Below are 18,025 nucleotides of genomic sequence, written 5' to 3'. Positions count from 1 at the left end.
CAGAGCGAGAGGAGGCTGTTTTTGCACTGTACAGTCGCCTATAAGGCTGAAAAGTGGCTTATGTGAAAAATGAGCGTTTCAGAGCGAGAGCAGCCTGTTTTTGCACTAAGCTGCATTTCACTGAAAAAAGGTCTTTCAACCAGGTTTACTAGCCTGAACTGGATGAATTTGGATCTTCTTCATGGCAAAGGAGTTTTTACCTGGAATTTCATTCATTAAAGGTGAAAAGTGGCTTATGTCAAAAATGAGCGTTTCAGAGCGATTGGAGGCTGTTTTAGCGCTGAAAAGTGGCTTATGTGAAAAATGAGCGTTTCAGAGCGAGAGCAGCCTGTTTTTGCACTGTACAGTCGCCTAAGGCTGAAAAGTGGCTTATGTGAAAAATGAGCGTTTCAGAGCGAGAGCAGCCTGTTTTTGCACTAAGCTGCATTTCACTGAAAAAAGGTCTTTCAAACAGGTTTACTAGCCTGAACTGGTTGAATTTGGATCTTCTTCATGGCAAAGTAGTTTTTACCTGGAATTTCATTCTTTAAGGCTGAAAAGTGGGTTATGTCAAAAATGAGCGTTTCAGAGCGATAGGAGGCTGTTTTAGCACTGTACAGTCGCCTAAGGCTGAAAAGTGGCTTATGTGAAAAATGAGCGTTTCAGAGCGAGAGCAGCCTGTTTTTGCACTAAGCTGCATTTCACTGAAAAAGGTCTTTCAACCAGGTTTACTAGCCTGAACTGGATGAATTTGGATCTTCTTCATGGCAAAGGAGTTTTTACCTGGAATTTCATTCATTAAAGGTGAAAAGTGGCTTATGTCAAAAATGAGCGTTTCAGAGCGATTGGAGGCTGTTTTAGCGCTGAAAAGTGGCTTATGTGAAAAATGAGCGTTTCAGAGCGAGAGCAGCCTGTTTTTGCACTAAGCTGCATTTCACTGAAAAAAGGTCTTTCAAACAGGTTTACTAGCCTGAACTGGTTGAATTTGGATCTTCTTCATGGCAAAGGAGTTTTTACCTGGAATTTGATTCATTAAGGCTGAAAAGTGGGTTATGTCAAAAATGAGCGTTTCAGAGCGATAGGAGGCTGTTTTAGCACTGTACAGTCTCCTAAGGCTGAAAAGTGGCTTATGTGAAAAATGAGCGTTTCAGAGCGAGAGCAGCCTGTTTTTGCACTAAGCTGCATTTCACTGAAAAAAGGTCTTTCAAACAGGTTTACTAGCCTGAACTGGTTGAATTTGTATCTTCTTCATGGCAAAGGAGTTTTTACCTGGAATTTCATTCATTAAGGGTGAAAAGTGGCTGATGTCAAAAATGAGCGTTTCAGAGCGATAGGAGGCTGTTTTAGCACTGTAGAGTCGCCTAAGGCTGAAAAGTGGCTTATGTGAAAAATGAGCGTTTCAGAGCGAGAGCAGCCTGTTTTTGCACTAAGCTGCATTTCACTGAAAAAAGGTCTTTCAAACAGGTTTACTAGCCTGAACTGGTTGAATTTGGATCTTCTTCATGGCAAAGGAGTTTTTACCTGGAATTTCATTCATTAAGGGTGAAAAGTGGCTTATGTCAAAAATGAGCGTTTCAGAGCGATAGAAGGCTGTTTTAGCACTGTACAGTCGCCTAAGCTGCATTTCACTGAAAAAAGGTCTTTCAAACAGGTTTACTAGCCTGAACTGGTTGAATTTGTATCTTCTTCATGGCAAATGAGTTTTTACCTGGAATTTAATTCATTAAGGCTGAAAAGTGGGTTATGTCAAAAATGAGCGTTTCAGAGCGATAGGAGGCTGTTTTAGCACTGTACAGTCGCCTAAGGCTGAAAAGTGTCTTATGTGAAAAATGAGCATTTCAGAGCGAGAGCAGCCTGTTTTTGCACTGAGCTGCATTTCACTGAAAAAAGGTCTTTCAACCAGGTTTACTAGCCTGAACTTGTTGAATTTGGATCTTCTTCATGGCAAAGGAGTTTTTACCTGGAATTTAATTCATTAAGGCTGAAAAGTGGGTTATGTCAAAAATGAGCGTTTCAGAGCGATAGGAGGCTGTTTTAGCACTGTACAGTCGCCTAAGGCTGAAAAGTGGCTTATGTGAAAAATGAGCGTTTCAGAGCGAGAGGAAGCTGTTTTTGCACTGTACAGTCGCCTATAAGGCTGAAAAGTGGCTTATGTGAAAAATGAGCGTTTCAGAGCGAGAGCAGCCTGTTTTTGCACTAAGCTGCATTTCACTGAAAAAAGGTCTTTCAACCAGGTTTACAAGCCTGAACTGGATGAATTTGGATCTTCTTCATGGCAAAGGAGTTTTTACCTGGAATTTCATTCATTAAAGGTGAAAAGTGGCTTATGTCAAAAATGAGCGTTTCAGAGCGATTGGAGGCTGTTTTAGCGCTGAAAAGTGGCTTATGTGAAAAATGAGCGTTTCAGAGCGAGAGCAGCCTGTTTTTGCACTAAGCTGCATTTCACTGAAAAAAGGTCTTTCAAACAGGTTTACTAGCCTGAACTGGTTGAATTTGGATCTTCTTCATGGCAAAGGAGTTTTTACCTGGAATTTCATTCATTAAAGGTGAAAAGTGGCTTATGTCAAAAATGAGCGTTTCAGAGCGATTGGAGGCTGTTTTAGCACTGTACAGTCGCCTACGGCTGAAAAGTGGCTTATGTGAAAAATGAGCGTTTCAGAGCGAGAGCAGCCTGTTTTTGCACTAAGCTGCATTTCACTGAAAAAAGGTCTTTCAAACAGGTTTACTAGCCTGAACTGGTTGAATTTGTATCCTCTTCATGGCAAATGAGTTTTTACCTGGAATTTAATTCATTAAGGCTGAAAAGTGGGTTATGTCAAAAATGAGCGTTTCAGAGCGATAGGAGGCTGTTTTAGCACTGCACAGTCGCCTAAGGCTGAAAAGTGGCTTATGTGAAAAATGAGCGTTTCAGAGCGAGAGCAGCCTGTTTTTGCACTAAGCTGCATTTCACTGAAAAAAGGTCTTTCAAACAGGTTTACTAGCCTGAACTGGTTGAATTTGTATCTTCTTCATGGCAAAGGAGTTTTTACCTGGAATTTCATTCATTAAGGGTGAAAAGTGGCTGATGTCAAAAATGAGCGTTTCAGAGCGATAGGAGGCTGTTTTAGCACTGTACAGTCCCCTAAGGCTGAAAAGTGGCTTATGTGAAAAATGAGCGTTTCAGAGCGAGAGCAGCCTGTTTTTGCACTAAGCTGCATTTCACTGAAAAAAGGTCTTTCAAACAGGTTTACTAGCCTGAACTGGTTGAATTTGGATCTTATTCATGGCAAAGGAGTTTTTACCTGGAATTTCATTCATTAAAGGTGAAAAGTGGCTTATGTCAAAAATGAGCGTTTCAGAGCGATTGGAGGCTGTTTTAGCGCTGAAAAGTGGCTTATGTGAAAAATGAGCGTTTCAGAGCGAGAGCAGCCTGTTTTTGCACTAAGCTGCATTTCACTGAAAAAAGGTCTTTCAAACAGGTTTACTAGCCTGAACTGGTTGAATTTGTATCCTCTTCATGGCAAATGAGTTTTTACCTGGAATTTAATTCATTAAGGCTGAAAAGTGGGTTATGTCAAAAATGAGCGTTTCAGAGCGATAGGAGGCTGTTTTAGCACTGCACAGTCGCCTAAGGCTGAAAAGTGGCTTATGTGAAAAATGAGCGTTTCAGAGCGAGAGCAGCCTGTTTTTGCACTAAGCTGCATTTCACTGAAAAAAGGTCTTTCAAACAGGTTTACTAGCCTGAACTGGTTGAATTTGTATCTTCTTCATGGCAAAGGAGTTTTTACCTGGAATTTCATTCATTAAGGGTGAAAAGTGGCTGATGTCAAAAATGAGCGTTTCAGAGCGATAGGAGGCTGTTTTAGCACTGTACAGTCCCCTAAGGCTGAAAAGTGGCTTATGTGAAAAATGAGCGTTTCAGAGCGAGAGCAGCCTGTTTTTGCACTAAGCTGCATTTCACTGAAAAAAGGTCTTTCAAACAGGTTTACTAGCCTGAACTGGTTGAATTTGGATCTTATTCATGGCAAAGGAGTTTTTACCTGGAATTTCATTCATTAAAGGTGAAAAGTGGCTTATGTCAAAAATGAGCGTTTCAGAGCGATTGGAGGCTGTTTTAGCGCTGAAAAGTGGCTTATGTGAAAAATGAGCGTTTCAGAGCGAGAGCAGCCTGTTTTTGCACTAAGCTGCATTTCACTGAAAAAAGGTCTTTCAAACAGGTTTACTAGCCTGAACTGGTTGAATTTGGATCTTCTTCATGGCAAAGGAGTTTTTACCTGGAATTTCATTCATTAAAGGTGAAAAGTGGCTTATGTCAAAAATGAGCGTTTCAGAGCGATGGGAGGCTGTTTTAGCGCTGAAAAGTGGCTTATGTGAAAAATGAGCGTTTCAGAGCGAGAGCAGCCTGTTTTTGCACTAAGCTGCATTTCACTGAAAAAAGGTCTTTCAAACAGGTTTACTAGCCTGAACTGGTTGAATTTGGATCTTATTCATGGCAAAGGAGTTTTTACCTGGAATTTCATTCATTAAAGGTGAAAAGTGGCTTATGTCAAAAATGAGCGTTTCAGAGCGATTGGAGGCTGTTTTAGCGCTGAAAAGTGGCTTATGTGAAAAATGAGCGTTTCAGAGCGAGAGCAGCCTGTTTTTGCACTAAGCTGCATTTCACTGAAAAAAGGTCTTTCAAACAGGTTTACTAGCCTGAACTGGTTGAATTTGGATCTTCTTCATGGCAAAGGAGTTTTTACCTGGAATTTCATTCATTAAAGGTGAAAAGTGGCTTATGTCAAAAATGAGCGTTTCAGAGCGATTGGAGGCTGTTTTAGCACTGTACAGTCGCCTAAGGCTGAAAAGTGGCTTATGTCAAAAATGAGCGTTTCAGAGCGATTGGAGGCTGTTTTAGCGCTGAAAAGTGGCTTATGTGAAAAATGAGCGTTTCAGAGCGAGAGCAGCCTGTTTTTGCACCAAGCTGCATTTCACTGAAAAAAGGTCTTTCAAACAGGTTTACTAGCCTGATCTGGTTGAATTTGGATCTTCTTCATGGCAAAGGAGTTTTTACCTGGAATTTCATTCATTAAAGGTGAAAAGTGGCTTATGTCAAAAATGAGCGTTTCAGAGCGATTGGAGGCTGTTTTAGCACTGTACAGTCGCCTAAGGCTGAAAAGTGGCTTATGTGAAAAATGAGCGTTTCAGAGCGAGAGGAGGCTGTTTTTGCACTGTACAGTCGCCTATAAGGCTGAAAAGTGGCTTATGTGAAAAATTAGCGTTTCAGAGCGAGAGCAGCCTGTTTTTGCACTAAGCTGCATTTCACTGAAAAAAGGTCTTTCAAACAGGTTTACTAGCCTGAACTGGTTGAATTTGGATCTTATTCATGGCAAATGAGTTTTTACCTGGAATTTCATTCATTAAAGGTGAAAAGTGGCTTATGTCAAAAATGAGCGTTTCAGAGCGATTGGAGGCTGTTTTAGCGCTGAAAAGTGGCTTATGTGAAAAATGAGCGTTTCAGAGCGAGAGGAGGCTGTTTTTGCACTGTACAGTCGCCTATAAGGCTGAAAAGTGGCTTATGTGAAAAATGAGCGTTTCAGAGCGAGAGCAGCCTGTTTTTGCACTGTACAGTCGCCTAAGGCTGAAAAGTGGCTTATCTGAAAAATGAGCGTTTCAGAGCGAGAGCAGCCTGTTTTTGCACTAAGCTGCATTTCACTGAAAAAAGGTCTTTCAAACAGGTTTACTAGCCTGAACTGGTTGAATTTGGATCTTCTTCATGGCAAAGGAGTTTTTACCTGGAATTTCATTCATTAAAGGTGAAAAGTGGCTTATGTCAAAAATGAGCGTTTCAGAGCGATTGGAGGCTGTTTTAGCACTGTACAGTCGCCTAAGGCTGAAAAGTGGCTTATGCGAAAAATGAGCGTTTCAGAGCGAGAGCAGCCTGTTTTTGCACTAAGCTGCATTTCACTGAAAAAAGGTCTTTCAAACAGGTTTACTAGCCTGAACTGGTTGAATTTGGATCTTATTCATGGCAAAGGAGTTTTTACCTGGAATTTCATTCATTAAGGCTGAAAAGTGGGTTATGTCAAAAATGAGCGTTTCAGAGCGATAGGAGGCTGTTTTAGCACTGTACAGTCGCCTAAGGCTGAAAAGTGGCTTATGTGAAAAATGAGCGTTTCAGAGCGAGAGGAGGCTGTTTTTGCACTGTACAGTCGCCTATAAGGCTGAAAAGTGGCTTATGTGAAAAATGAGCGTTTCAGAGCGAGAGCAGCCTGTTTTTGCACTAAGCTGCATTTCACTGAAAAAAGGTCTTTCAACCAGGTTTACTAGCCTGAACTGGATGAATTTGGATCTTCTTCATGGCAAAGGAGTTTTTACCTGGAATTTCATTCATTAAAGGTGAAAAGTGGCTTATGTCAAAAATGAGCGTTTCAGAGCGATTGGAGAATGTTTTAGCGCTGAAAAGTGGCTTATGTGAAAAATGAGCGTTTCAGAGCGAGAGCAGCCTGTTTTTGCACCAAGCTGCATTTCACTGAAAAAAGGTCTTTCAAACAGGTTTACTAGCCTGAACTGGTTGAATTTGGATCTTCTTCATGGCAAAGGAGTTTTTACCTGGAATTTCATTCATTAAAGGTGAAAAGTGGCTTATGTCAAAAATGAGCGTTTCAGAGCGATTGGAGGCTGTTTTAGCACTGTACAGTCGCCTAAGGCTGAAAAGTGGCTTATGTGAAAAATGAGCGTTTCAGAGCGAGAGGAGGCTGTTTTTGCACTGTACAGTCGCCTATAAGGCTGAAAAGTGGCTTATGTGAAAAATTAGCGTTTCAGAGCGAGAGCAGCCTGTTTTTGCACTAAGCTGCATTTCACTGAAAAAAGGTCTTTCAAACAGGTTTACTAGCCTGAACTGGTTGAATTTGGATCTTATTCATGGCAAATGAGTTTTTACCTGGAATTTCATTCATTAAAGGTGAAAAGTGGCTTATGTCAAAAATGAGCGTTTCAGAGCGATTGGAGGCTGTTTTAGCGCTGAAAAGTGGCTTATGTGAAAAATGAGCGTTTCAGAGCGAGAGGAGGCTGTTTTTGCACTGTACAGTCGCCTATAAGGCTGAAAAGTGGCTTATGTGAAAAATGAGCGTTTCAGAGCGAGAGCAGCCTGTTTTTGCACTGTACAGTCGCCTAAGGCTGAAAAGTGGCTTATCTGAAAAATGAGCGTTTCAGAGCGAGAGCAGCCTGTTTTTGCACTAAGCTGCATTTCACTGAAAAAAGGTCTTTCAAACAGGTTTACTAGCCTGAACTGGTTGAATTTGGATCTTCTTCATGGCAAAGGAGTTTTTACCTGGAATTTCATTCATTAAAGGTGAAAAGTGGCTTATGTCAAAAATGAGCGTTTCAGAGCGATTGGAGGCTGTTTTAGCACTGAAAAGTGGCTTATGTGAAAAATGAGCGTTTCAGAGCGAGAGCAGCCTGTTTTTGCACTGTACAGTCGCCTAAGGCTGAAAAGTGGCTTATGTGAAAAATGAGCGTTTCAGAGCGAGAGCAGCCTGTTTTTGCACTAAGCTGCATTTCACTGAAAAAAGGTCTTTCAAACAGGTTTACTAGCCTGAACTGGTTGAATTTGGATCTTCTTCATGGCAAAGTAGTTTTTACCTGGAATTTCATTCTTTAAGGCTGAAAAGTGGGTTATGTCAAAAATGAGCGTTTCAGAGCGAGAGCAGCCTGTTTTTGCACTAAGCTGCATTTCACTGAAAAAGGTCTTTCAACCAGGTTTACTAGCCTGAACTGGATGAATTTGGATCTTCTTCATGGCAAAGGAGTTTTTACCTGGAATTTAATTCATTAAGGGTGAAAAGTGGCTGATGTCAAAAATGAGCGTTTCAGAGCGATAGGAGGCTGTTTTAGCGCTGAAAAGTGGCTTATGTGAAAAATGAGCGTTTCAGAGCGAGAGCAGCCTGTTTTTGCACTAAGCTGCATTTCACTGAAAAAAGGTCTTTCAAACAGGTTTACTAGCCTGAACTGGTTGAATTTGGATCTTCTTCATGGCAAAGGAGTTTTTACCTGGAATTTCATTCATTAAGGGTGAAAAGTGGCTGATGTCAAAAATGAGCGTTTCAGAGCGATAGGAGGCTGTTTTAGCACTGTACAGTCGCCTAAGGCTGAAAAGTGGCTTATGTGAAAAATGAGCGTTTCAGAGCGAGAGCAGCCTGTTTTTTCACTAAGCTGCATTTCACTGAAAAAAGGTCTTTCAAACAGGTTTACTAGCCTGAACTGGTTGAATTTGGATCTTCTTCATGGCAAAGGAGTTTTTACCTGGAATTTCATTTATTAAGGGTGAAAAGTGGCTTATGTCAAAAATGAGCGTTTCAGAGCGATAGAAGGCTGTTTTAGCACTGTACAGTCGCCTAAGCTGCATTTCACTGAAAAAAGGTCTTTCAAACAGGTTTACTAGCCTGAACTGGTTGAATTTGTATCTTCTTCATGGCAAAGGAGTTTTTACCTGGAATTTCATTCATTAAGGGTGAAAAGTGGCTGATGTCAAAAATGAGCGTTTCAGAGCGATAGGAGGCTGTTTTAGCACTGTACAGTCGCCTGAGGCTGAAAAGTGGCTTATGTGAAAAATGAGCGTTTCAGAGCGAGAGCAGCCTGTTTTTGCACTAAGCTGCATTTCACTGAAAAAAGGTCTTTCAAACAGGTTTACTAGCCTGAACTGGTTGAATTTGGATCTTCTTCATGGCAAAGGAGTTTTTACCTGGAATTTCATTTATTAAGGGTGAAAAGTGGCTTATGTCAAAAATGAGCGTTTCAGAGCGATAGAAGGCTGTTTTAGCACTGTACAGTCGCCTAAGCTGCATTTCACTGAAAAAAGGTCTTTCAAACAGGTTTACTAGCCTGAACTGGTTGAATTTGTATCTTCTTCATGGCAAAGGAGTTTTTACCTGGAATTTCATTCATTAAGGGTGAAAAGTGGCTGATGTCAAAAATGAGCGTTTCAGAGCGATAGAAGGCTGTTTTAGCACTGTACAGTCGCCTAAGCTGCATTTCACTGAAAAAAGGTCTTTCAAACAGGTTTACTAGCCTGAACTGGTTGAATTTGTATCTTCTTCATGGCAAAGGAGTTTTTACCTGGAATTTCATTCATTAAGGGTGAAAAGTGGCTGATGTCAAAAATGAGCGTTTCAGAGCGATAGGAGGCTGTTTTAGCACTGTACAGTCGCCTGAGGCTGAAAAGTGGCTTATGTGAAAAATGAGCGTTTCAGAGCGAGAGCAGCCTGTTTTTGCACTAAGCTGCATTTCACTGAAAAAAGGTCTTTCAAACAGGTTTACTAGCCTGAACTGGTTGAATTTGGATCTTCTTCATGGCAAAGGAGTTTTTACCTGGAATTTCATTCATTAAGGGTGAAAAGTGGCTGATGTCAAAAATGAGCGTTTCAGAGCGATAGGAGGCTGTTTTAGCACTGTACAGTCGCCTAAGGCTGAAAAGTGGCTTATGTGAAAAATGAGCGTTTCAGAGCGAGAGCAGCCTGTTTTTGCACTAAGCTGCATTTCACTGAAAAAAGGTCTTTCAAACAGGTTTACTAGCCTGAACTGGTTGAATTTGTATCTTCTTCATGGCAAAGGAGTTTTTACCTGGAATTTCATTCATTAAGGGTGAAAAGTGGCTTATGTCAAAAATGAGCGTTTCAGAGCGATAGAAGGCTGTTTTAGCACTGTACAGTCGCCTATAAGCTGCATTTCACTGAAAAAAGGTCTTTCAAACAGGTTTACTAGCCTGAACTGGTTGAATTTGTATCTTCTTCATGGCAAATGAGTTTTTACCTGGAATTTAATTCATTAAGGCTGAAAAGTGGGTTATGTCAAAAATGAGCGTTTCAGAGCGATAGGAGGCTGTTTTAGCACTGTACAGTCGCCTAAGGCTGAAAAGTGTCTTATGTGAAAAATGAGCATTTCAGAGCGAGAGCAGCCTGTTTTTGCACTGAGCTGCATTTCACTGAAAAAAGGTCTTTCAACCAGGTTTACTAGCCTGAACTTGTTGAATTTGGATCTTCTTCATGGCAAAGGAGTTTTTACCTGGAATTTAATTCATTAAGGCTGAAAAGTGGGTTATGTCAAAAATGAGCGTTTCAGAGCGATAGGAGGCTGTTTTAGCACTGTACAGTCGCCTAAGGCTGAAAAGTGGCTTATGTGAAAAATGAGCGTTTCAGAGCGAGAGGAAGCTGTTTTTGCACTGTACAGTCGCCTATAAGGCTGAAAAGTGGCTTATGTGAAAAATGAGCGTTTCAGAGCGAGAGCAGCCTGTTTTTGCACTAAGCTGCATTTCACTGAAAAAAGGTCTTTCAACCAGGTTTACAAGCCTGAACTGGATGAATTTGGATCTTCTTCATGGCAAAGGAGTTTTTACCTGGAATTTCATTCATTAAAGGTGAAAAGTGGCTTATGTCAAAAATGAGCGTTTCAGAGCGATTGGAGGCTGTTTTAGCGCTGAAAAGTGGCTTATGTGAAAAATGAGCGTTTCAGAGCGAGAGCAGCCTGTTTTTGCACTAAGCTGCATTTCACTGAAAAAAGGTCTTTCAAACAGGTTTACTAGCCTGAACTGGTTGAATTTGGATCTTCTTCATGGCAAAGGAGTTTTTACCTGGAATTTCATTCATTAAAGGTGAAAAGTGGCTTATGTCAAAAATGAGCGTTTCAGAGCGATTGGAGGCTGTTTTAGCACTGTACAGTCGCCTACGGCTGAAAAGTGGCTTATGTGAAAAATGAGCGTTTCAGAGCGAGAGCAGCCTGTTTTTGCACTAAGCTGCATTTCACTGAAAAAAGGTCTTTCAAACAGGTTTACTAGCCTGAACTGGTTGAATTTGGATCCTCTTCATGGCAAATGAGTTTTTACCTGGAATTTAATTCATTAAGGCTGAAAAGTGGGTTATGTCAAAAATGAGCGTTTCAGAGAGATAGGAGGCTGTTTTAGCACTGCACAGTCGCCTAAGGCTGAAAAGTGGCTTATGTGAAAAATGAGCGTTTCAGAGCGAGAGCAGCCTGTTTTTGCACTAAGCTGCATTTCACTGAAAAAAGGTCTTTCAAACAGGTTTACTAGCCTGAACTGGTTGAATTTGGATCTTCTTCATGGCAAAGGAGTTTTTACCTGGAATTTCATTCATTAAGGGTGAAAAGTGGCTGATGTCAAAAATGAGCGTTTCAGAGCGATAGGAGGCTGTTTTAGCACTGTACAGTCGCCTAAGGCTGAAAAGTGGCTTATGTGAAAAATGAGCGTTTCAGAGCGAGAGCAGCCTGTTTTTTCACTAAGCTGCATTTCACTGAAAAAAGGTCTTTCAAACAGGTTTACTAGCCTGAACTGGTTGAATTTGGATCTTCTTCATGGCAAAGGAGTTTTTACCTGGAATTTCATTTATTAAGGGTGAAAAGTGGCTTATGTCAAAAATGAGCGTTTCAGAGCGATAGAAGGCTGTTTTAGCACTGTACAGTCGCCTAAGCTGCATTTCACTGAAAAAAGGTCTTTCAAACACGTTTACTAGCCTGAACTGGTTGAATTTGTATCTTCTTCATGGCAAAGGAGTTTTTACCTGGAATTTCATTCATTAAGGGTGAAAAGTGGCTGATGTCAAAAATGAGCGTTTCAGAGCGATAGAAAGCTGTTTTAGCACTGTACAGTCGCCTAAGCTGCATTTCACTGAAAAAAGGTCTTTCAAACAGGTTTACTAGCCTGAACTGATTGAATTTGGATCCTCTTCATGGCAAATGAGTTTTTACCTGGAATTTAATTCATTAAGGCTGAAAAGTGGGTTATGTCAAAAATGAGCGTTTCAGAGCGATAGGAGGCTGTTTTAGCACTGCACAGTCGCCTAAGGCTGAAAAGTGGCTTATGTGAAAAATGAGCGTTTCAGAGCGAGAGCAGCCTGTTTTTGCACTAAGCTGCATTTCACTGAAAAAAGGTCTTTCAAACAGGTTTACTAGCCTGAACTGGTTGAATTTGGATCTTCTTCATGGCAAAGGAGTTTTTACCTGGAATTTCATTCATTAAGGGTGAAAAGTGGCTGATGTCAAAAATGAGCGTTTCAGAGCGATAGGAGGCTGTTTTAGCACTGTACAGTCGCCTAAGGCTGAAAAGTGGCTTATGTGAAAAATGAGGGTTTCAGAGCGAGAGCAGCCTGTTTTTGCACTAAGCTGCATTTCACTGAAAAAAGGTCTTTCAAACAGGTTTACTAGCCTGAACTGGTTGAATTTGGATCTTCTTCATGGCAAAGGAGTTTTTACCTGGAATTTCATTCATTAAGGGTGAAAAGTGGCTGATGTCAAAAATGAGCGTTTCAGAGCGATAGGAGGCTGTTTTAGCACTGTACAGTCGCCTAAGGCTGAAAAGTGGCTGATGTGAAAAATGAGCGTTTCAGAGCGAGAGCAGCCTGTTTTTGCACTAAGCTGCATTTCACTGAAAAAAGGTCTTTCAAACAGGTTTACTAGCCTGAACTGGTTGAATTTGTATCTTCTTCATGGCAAAGGAGTTTTTACCTGGAATTTCATTCATTAAGGGTGAAAAGTGGCTTATGTGAAAAATGAGCGTTTCAGAGCGATAGGAGGCTGTTTTAGCGCTGAAAAGTGGCTTATGTGAAAAATGAGCGTTTCAGAGCGAGAGCAGCCTGTTTTTGCACTAAGCTGCATTTCACTGAAAAAAGGTCTTTCAAACAGGTTTACTAGCCTGAACTGGTTGAATTTGTATCTTCTTCATGGCAAAGGAGTTTTTACCTGGAATTTCATTCATTAAGGGTGAAAAGTGGCTGATGTCAAAAATGAGCGTTTCAGAGCGATAGGAGGCTGTTTTAGCACTGTACAGTCGCCTAAGGCTGAAAAGTGGCTGATGTGAAAAATGAGCGTTTCAGAGCGAGAGCAGCCTGTTTTTGCACTAAGCTGCATTTCACTGAAAAAAGGTCTTTCAAACAGGTTTACTAGCCTGAACTGGTTGAATTTGTATCTTCTTCATGGCAAAGGAGTTTTTACCTGGAATTTCATTCATTAAGGGTGAAAAGTGGCTGATGTCAAAAATGAGCGTTTCAGAGCGATAAGAGGCTGTTTTAGCACTGTACAGTCGCCTATAAGCTGCATTTCACTGAAAAAAGGTCTTTCAAACAGGTTTACTAGCCTGAACTGGTTGAATTTGTATCTTCTTCATGGCAAAGGAGTTTTTACCTGGAATTTCATTCATTAAGGGTGAAAAGTGGCTGATGTCAAAAATGAGCGTTTCAGAGCGATAGGAGGCTGTTTTAGCGCTGAAAAGTGGCTTATGTGAAAAATGAGCGTTTCAGAGCGAGAGCAGCCTGTTTTTGCACTAAGCTGCATTTCACTGAAAAAAGGTCTTTCAAACAGGTTTACTAGCCTGAACTGGTTGAATTTGTATCTTCTTCATGGCAAAGGAGTTTTTACCTGGAATTTCATTCATTAAGGGTGAAAAGTGGCTGATGTCAAAAATGAGCGTTTCAGAGCGATAGAAGGCTGTTTTAGCACTGTACAGTCGCCTATAAGCTGCATTTCACTGAAAAAAGGTCTTTCAAACAGGTTTACTAGCCTGAACTGGTTGAATTTGCATCTTCTTCATGGCAAAGGAGTTTTTACCTGGAATTTAATTCTTTAAGGGTGAAAACTGGCTTATGTCAAAAATGAGCCTTTCAGAGCGAGAGGAGCCTGTTTCTGCACTGTACAGTAGCCTAAGCTGCATTTCACTGAAAAAAGGTCTTTCAAACAGGTTTTCTAGCCTGAACTGGTTGAATTTGGATCTTCTTCCTGGCAAACAAGTTTTTACCTGGAATTTAATTCATTAAGGGTGAAAACTGGTTTATGTCAAAAATTAGCCTTTCAGAGCGATAGGAGCATGTTTTTGCACTGTACAGTAGCCTAAGCGGCATTTCAGTGAAAAAAAGGTCTTTCAAAAAAGTTTTCTGGCCTGAACTGGTTGAATTTGGATCTTCTTCATGGCAAACGAGTGTTTACCTGGAATTTAATTCATTAAGGGTGAAAACTGGTTTATGTCAAAAATTAGCCTTTCAGAGCGATAGGAGCGTGTTATTGCACTGTACAGTAGCCTAAGCTGCATTTCAGTGAAAAAGAGGTCTTTCCAAAAAGTTTTCTGGCCTGAACTGCCCAGCTGAAAAATAAATGTGCTAAATGTACTAAAATTTAGCATACTTTTGTGTACTTGAAGTCACACTAATCATCATTATACTTCAAGTGTGTTCATGATTAGTTAACTTGAAGCATGCTATTTTGGAACAACTAATTTTGTACTAAATATATTTTAATTGTAAGTCATTGTAGAAAAGCTCAACTTGAAGTGTATTTAGTGTACTTTTATGTGCTAAAGTGGAACAACTTAAAGTATATTTTGTATACTTTAAGCATATGGCTTTATATATGCTTAATTAGTCAAATTAAAGTTACACTTGTTCTATACTAGTACTTTGTTTGTATCATAAGTACATTAAAAATGATTTGTTAGTGTCTCAAAAATATATAAGCTTTATACTTTAATATATTCTTACTGTGCTAATATGCTTAATTATATGTTTGGCTTATTCCAATTGCTAAAAAAGCATACTTTGCATAATAGTCAATATACTTTCTCTTTACTTTGCTATATTACTATCTACCTTGCACATGTTTGCAAATGTATTACCAGCATACTAAAGGCTGTGAAAGTGAAACTTGTGGGACTACTTCCAGTTGAAAAAATAGTCTTTAATCTATTCGTACCATATCCAAATTAGAATAATACATTGTAAATACAAAAAACTTGTACTGTCTCTTAACATTTATACAACAAATGTATGAACATTTACATTATGGCTTTTAAACATTTTTAACTATTGGTACTTTAGTACACCTTGTAGAAATAGGTCCATTTCAGTCAGCAAGACCTAAACATTACACATAAACTTTACAGAACACTGAGAAATAGTGAACAATGAAAAACAATATTCCTTATTATTGCACGCCTAACCCCTCCCACCATACAGAAACACACACCACACATTATGTTCCTTTTTTTTCGGCTGAACTGCTCATTGTTACACTTTTGTCTGATGGCCGCGCACACATCAGAGACACTTGTCTGTGGAAACTCCAGAAGAACAGCGTCTGTTGACCAAATAGACAAGAGATAATGTAAGTCACGCAGCATAATCATATTATTTTGAACAGTACATCAAAGGGGTATTCCAGAAAGGAGGTTCAACAAACTCGAAGCCTAACCCTGAACTCTGAGTTGACTTAATCTGTGAAGTGAAACTCTGAGTATAGACTATAAAAACAGTCTTGTGAGTTAATTCAGTGGATATTTCAGCTAGTAGCAGCTTTTACCACCAACAGATACCTACTGATTAACACACATCCTGTCTCCTAACATCCTGCTGAGTAAATGAACATGTGGAAGAAGGCAGAGGTGGTGGTCACCTCCACCTCCACCACGTCTGACAGAGGCAGAGGAGCTGGTCCTGAGTCAGGTCGCTGGGTGGCCAGAGGCTAAGGGCGTCACTCACCCCCAGGACCCAAGAGGCAGACACTCACTTTTATCTACAGATAGCACTTGAAGTTATTTAACATTATCCTAAATGCGGCAGATAATTAGAAACATGTACTTTGAAATTGCGTTGTTGGAGGCAATGCAGGCTGATGGGTTTTGTAGCTATCTGTGGGAAAAAAAGAAGCCAAATGAAATGTGAATGATTCCTCTTTTTCTGACTGCTGGAAGGTGATTGATTAACCTGCAAAGTGATAAAAATGAAGAGGTCAAGATCTGAGAGCACGTCAGCTAGACGTCTGAGAGCACGTCAGCTAGAATATCAGACGTGTAGTCTGATATTCCATGTGCAGCCAGACTGAGAATATTGTTCAGATAAATGACGGACTGATGAGGAGTGGTACCGTTCGGCTCAGGGAATGGGAGCTAATCTAAACGAATCTAAATAATCCCCCTGTTGTAAAACTATGTGAATTATTTCTGCTTCAACATGATGCTGTTGAGAAGAAAAGAAAAGGGCCCTGTCAGACAGCTCCGTAAGACTCAGGGTTTCTTTAAGTAAACCTGCTAGAGAGCACATTAGGTTCCCAGAGTCAGTTACCATGGTGACTGACACAGAGTTTAAGATACCTCTCATTTACGGAAAAAAAACAAAACCCCAGAGTTTCCCTCATCTCAGGGTTCACTTACGTTTTAACCTGCTTTCTGGAAACTGAGAAATTTTATCAGTATGGTATACCAATACTGCTACCAGTAAATAGTCCAACATGTATTTAGTAATTACTGGTGGTCAGTTTCCGTGTGATCTAGCTGCTATAGAAATCACAGAAGCTTTTAAATAGACTACATGTAACTCAAAACAATGGTCATGAGTAATAGGTGGATATTTTGATGTACTTTACCTTCTGGTAGAGATCATGCCATTAGCGCTGCCTCGGGGCTGGTCTGTTGCGTTCTCCAGCAGGCCAAACCCCAGAGCTGGTAAATGTCCTCAGTCTCACCATCCACTCCCCCTCTCACATTGCCTTGTGGCTCTTTGGTTTAGTGCTCATCTGAGGACAACATAGAAATAATAACAGTGGTTATAACTATGAATCACAGCATAAACATAGTGTGCTGAACAAGTGTGTAAGTCCTTGAAATTACAGCCTCTGTCCAATTACCACATTTACAGGCAATTTGTTTTATTAATGCTACACAGCATTTTATCTTTATATTACAAAGATGTGCTCACGTGTACTGTGCAATTTTCCAACCATGGTCATATCTAGCAGTAAGAGGTGTATATCACGTATACATTTATTTATTTTGATTTTATTTATCAATCAATTAATCAATCTTTTCCTCTACTTTTACGATTCTTGAGCTGCTATTACAAGTTACTGGTGTAGGAACAATAGAGGTCACGTTATTTTGACGTTTTTGCATTCAGATACTGTACTGACATGACTATACTGTATCTGACTGCAGACATGAATAGCTGTCATACATAAGCTTCAGGTTGGCTGATAAGGTCCGTTATTTCTTGGAAGTAGTTTAAATTAAAGTCATAAACTAAGCAGCTAGACGACCGGTTAACATGTACAGTAGGCTAAGACCGTAGTGGCAGAGCGCAGGGGAGTACGTTTTCCTCCTGGGCTGAAGCCGGTTAGCTTCAGGGCTAACACGCTTCACTTCACTTTGCTGTCAGACAGTAGTTGGTAAAACAATAGGAGAGACATTACGTGGTCTGGAGAAGCTTGTGCGTTTATTTGGCCACATAATGAACTGTACATGCACGGCTAACCTCTTCCTCTGCTCTGCTAATGTCTGCTCCAACCTCACCTGCCGCTCGCTTCACTACACACACACAGACCCTACGCGCACACGCACTGCTCTACCCCTTAAAGAAACCACACCACGCTTCATCATGTAATATTACACTGTGTTACTGAAGCACATACACACAGGCGTAACGCTGCCGCTACCAAGAGCAGTAATAATAGGTTAACTTACAGTTACAGTAGCTGTAAGACTGACGTTAGCTAACATTAACGTTGGTTATCTGGCTACGATGACTGAAGTTGCTGAAACACATCATGACCCGCCAACGAAATCATAAAATTAGCCGGTGTGATGAATGGAAATATAGAATGTATGACCATTCAATCAGAAATTAAAAACATTGAATGTACTTACTGTGAATCAGAAGTAGGCTTGGGCTTGCTTCGCCTCGCGACGGAGACTTTAGCTGGTCAATGTCATTCAACAGCAACGTTGACCAGAATGAAGCGCCGTGAATCGTGGAGCTCAAAGAGGCTGAGCTGAGCGCAATGCGCTGATTGGATGGCAAAGATGCAAACGTTGCTATTTGAATTAGGCGCCTTTCTTTCCAGGGCCTGTACTATAGACTGTATATCAAATGTGAAATAAATGCATATATATATATAAATTACAACCCGTTTCATTTTGCGACTTCCTACAAATTGCTGTATCATAACTGGGAATGAAATGAAAACAAATGTACTAGCACATACATGTAATATGTAGAAAGTGTATTGCTAAGTAATAACTCCTTTCATAAGTACACTAAATAAC

The 18,025-nt window shown here is 40.4% G+C and overlaps 1 long non-coding RNA gene across 1 annotated transcript; it reads right to left on the bottom strand.

Moving 5' to 3' along the window:
* Window positions 1–14,648: 14,648 nt before the first annotated feature.
* On the bottom strand, window positions 14,649–17,750 carry LOC311253916. Its single transcript, XR_014622049.1, has 3 exons — window positions 17,627–17,750; window positions 16,351–16,500; window positions 14,649–15,066 (listed from the first exon to the last, which is right to left on the bottom strand). It is a non-coding gene; the product is annotated as an uncharacterized lncRNA (long non-coding RNA).
* Between the last annotated feature and the right edge of the window lie 275 nt (window positions 17,751–18,025).

This window comes from Pagrus pagrus (assembly GCF_965226575.1).
Source record: "Pagrus pagrus genome assembly, contig: HAP1_SCAFFOLD_69, whole genome shotgun sequence".
Taxonomy (NCBI): Eukaryota; Metazoa; Chordata; class Actinopteri; order Spariformes; family Sparidae; genus Pagrus; species Pagrus pagrus.
This window is presented reverse-complemented; position numbering and strand designations above follow the sequence as displayed.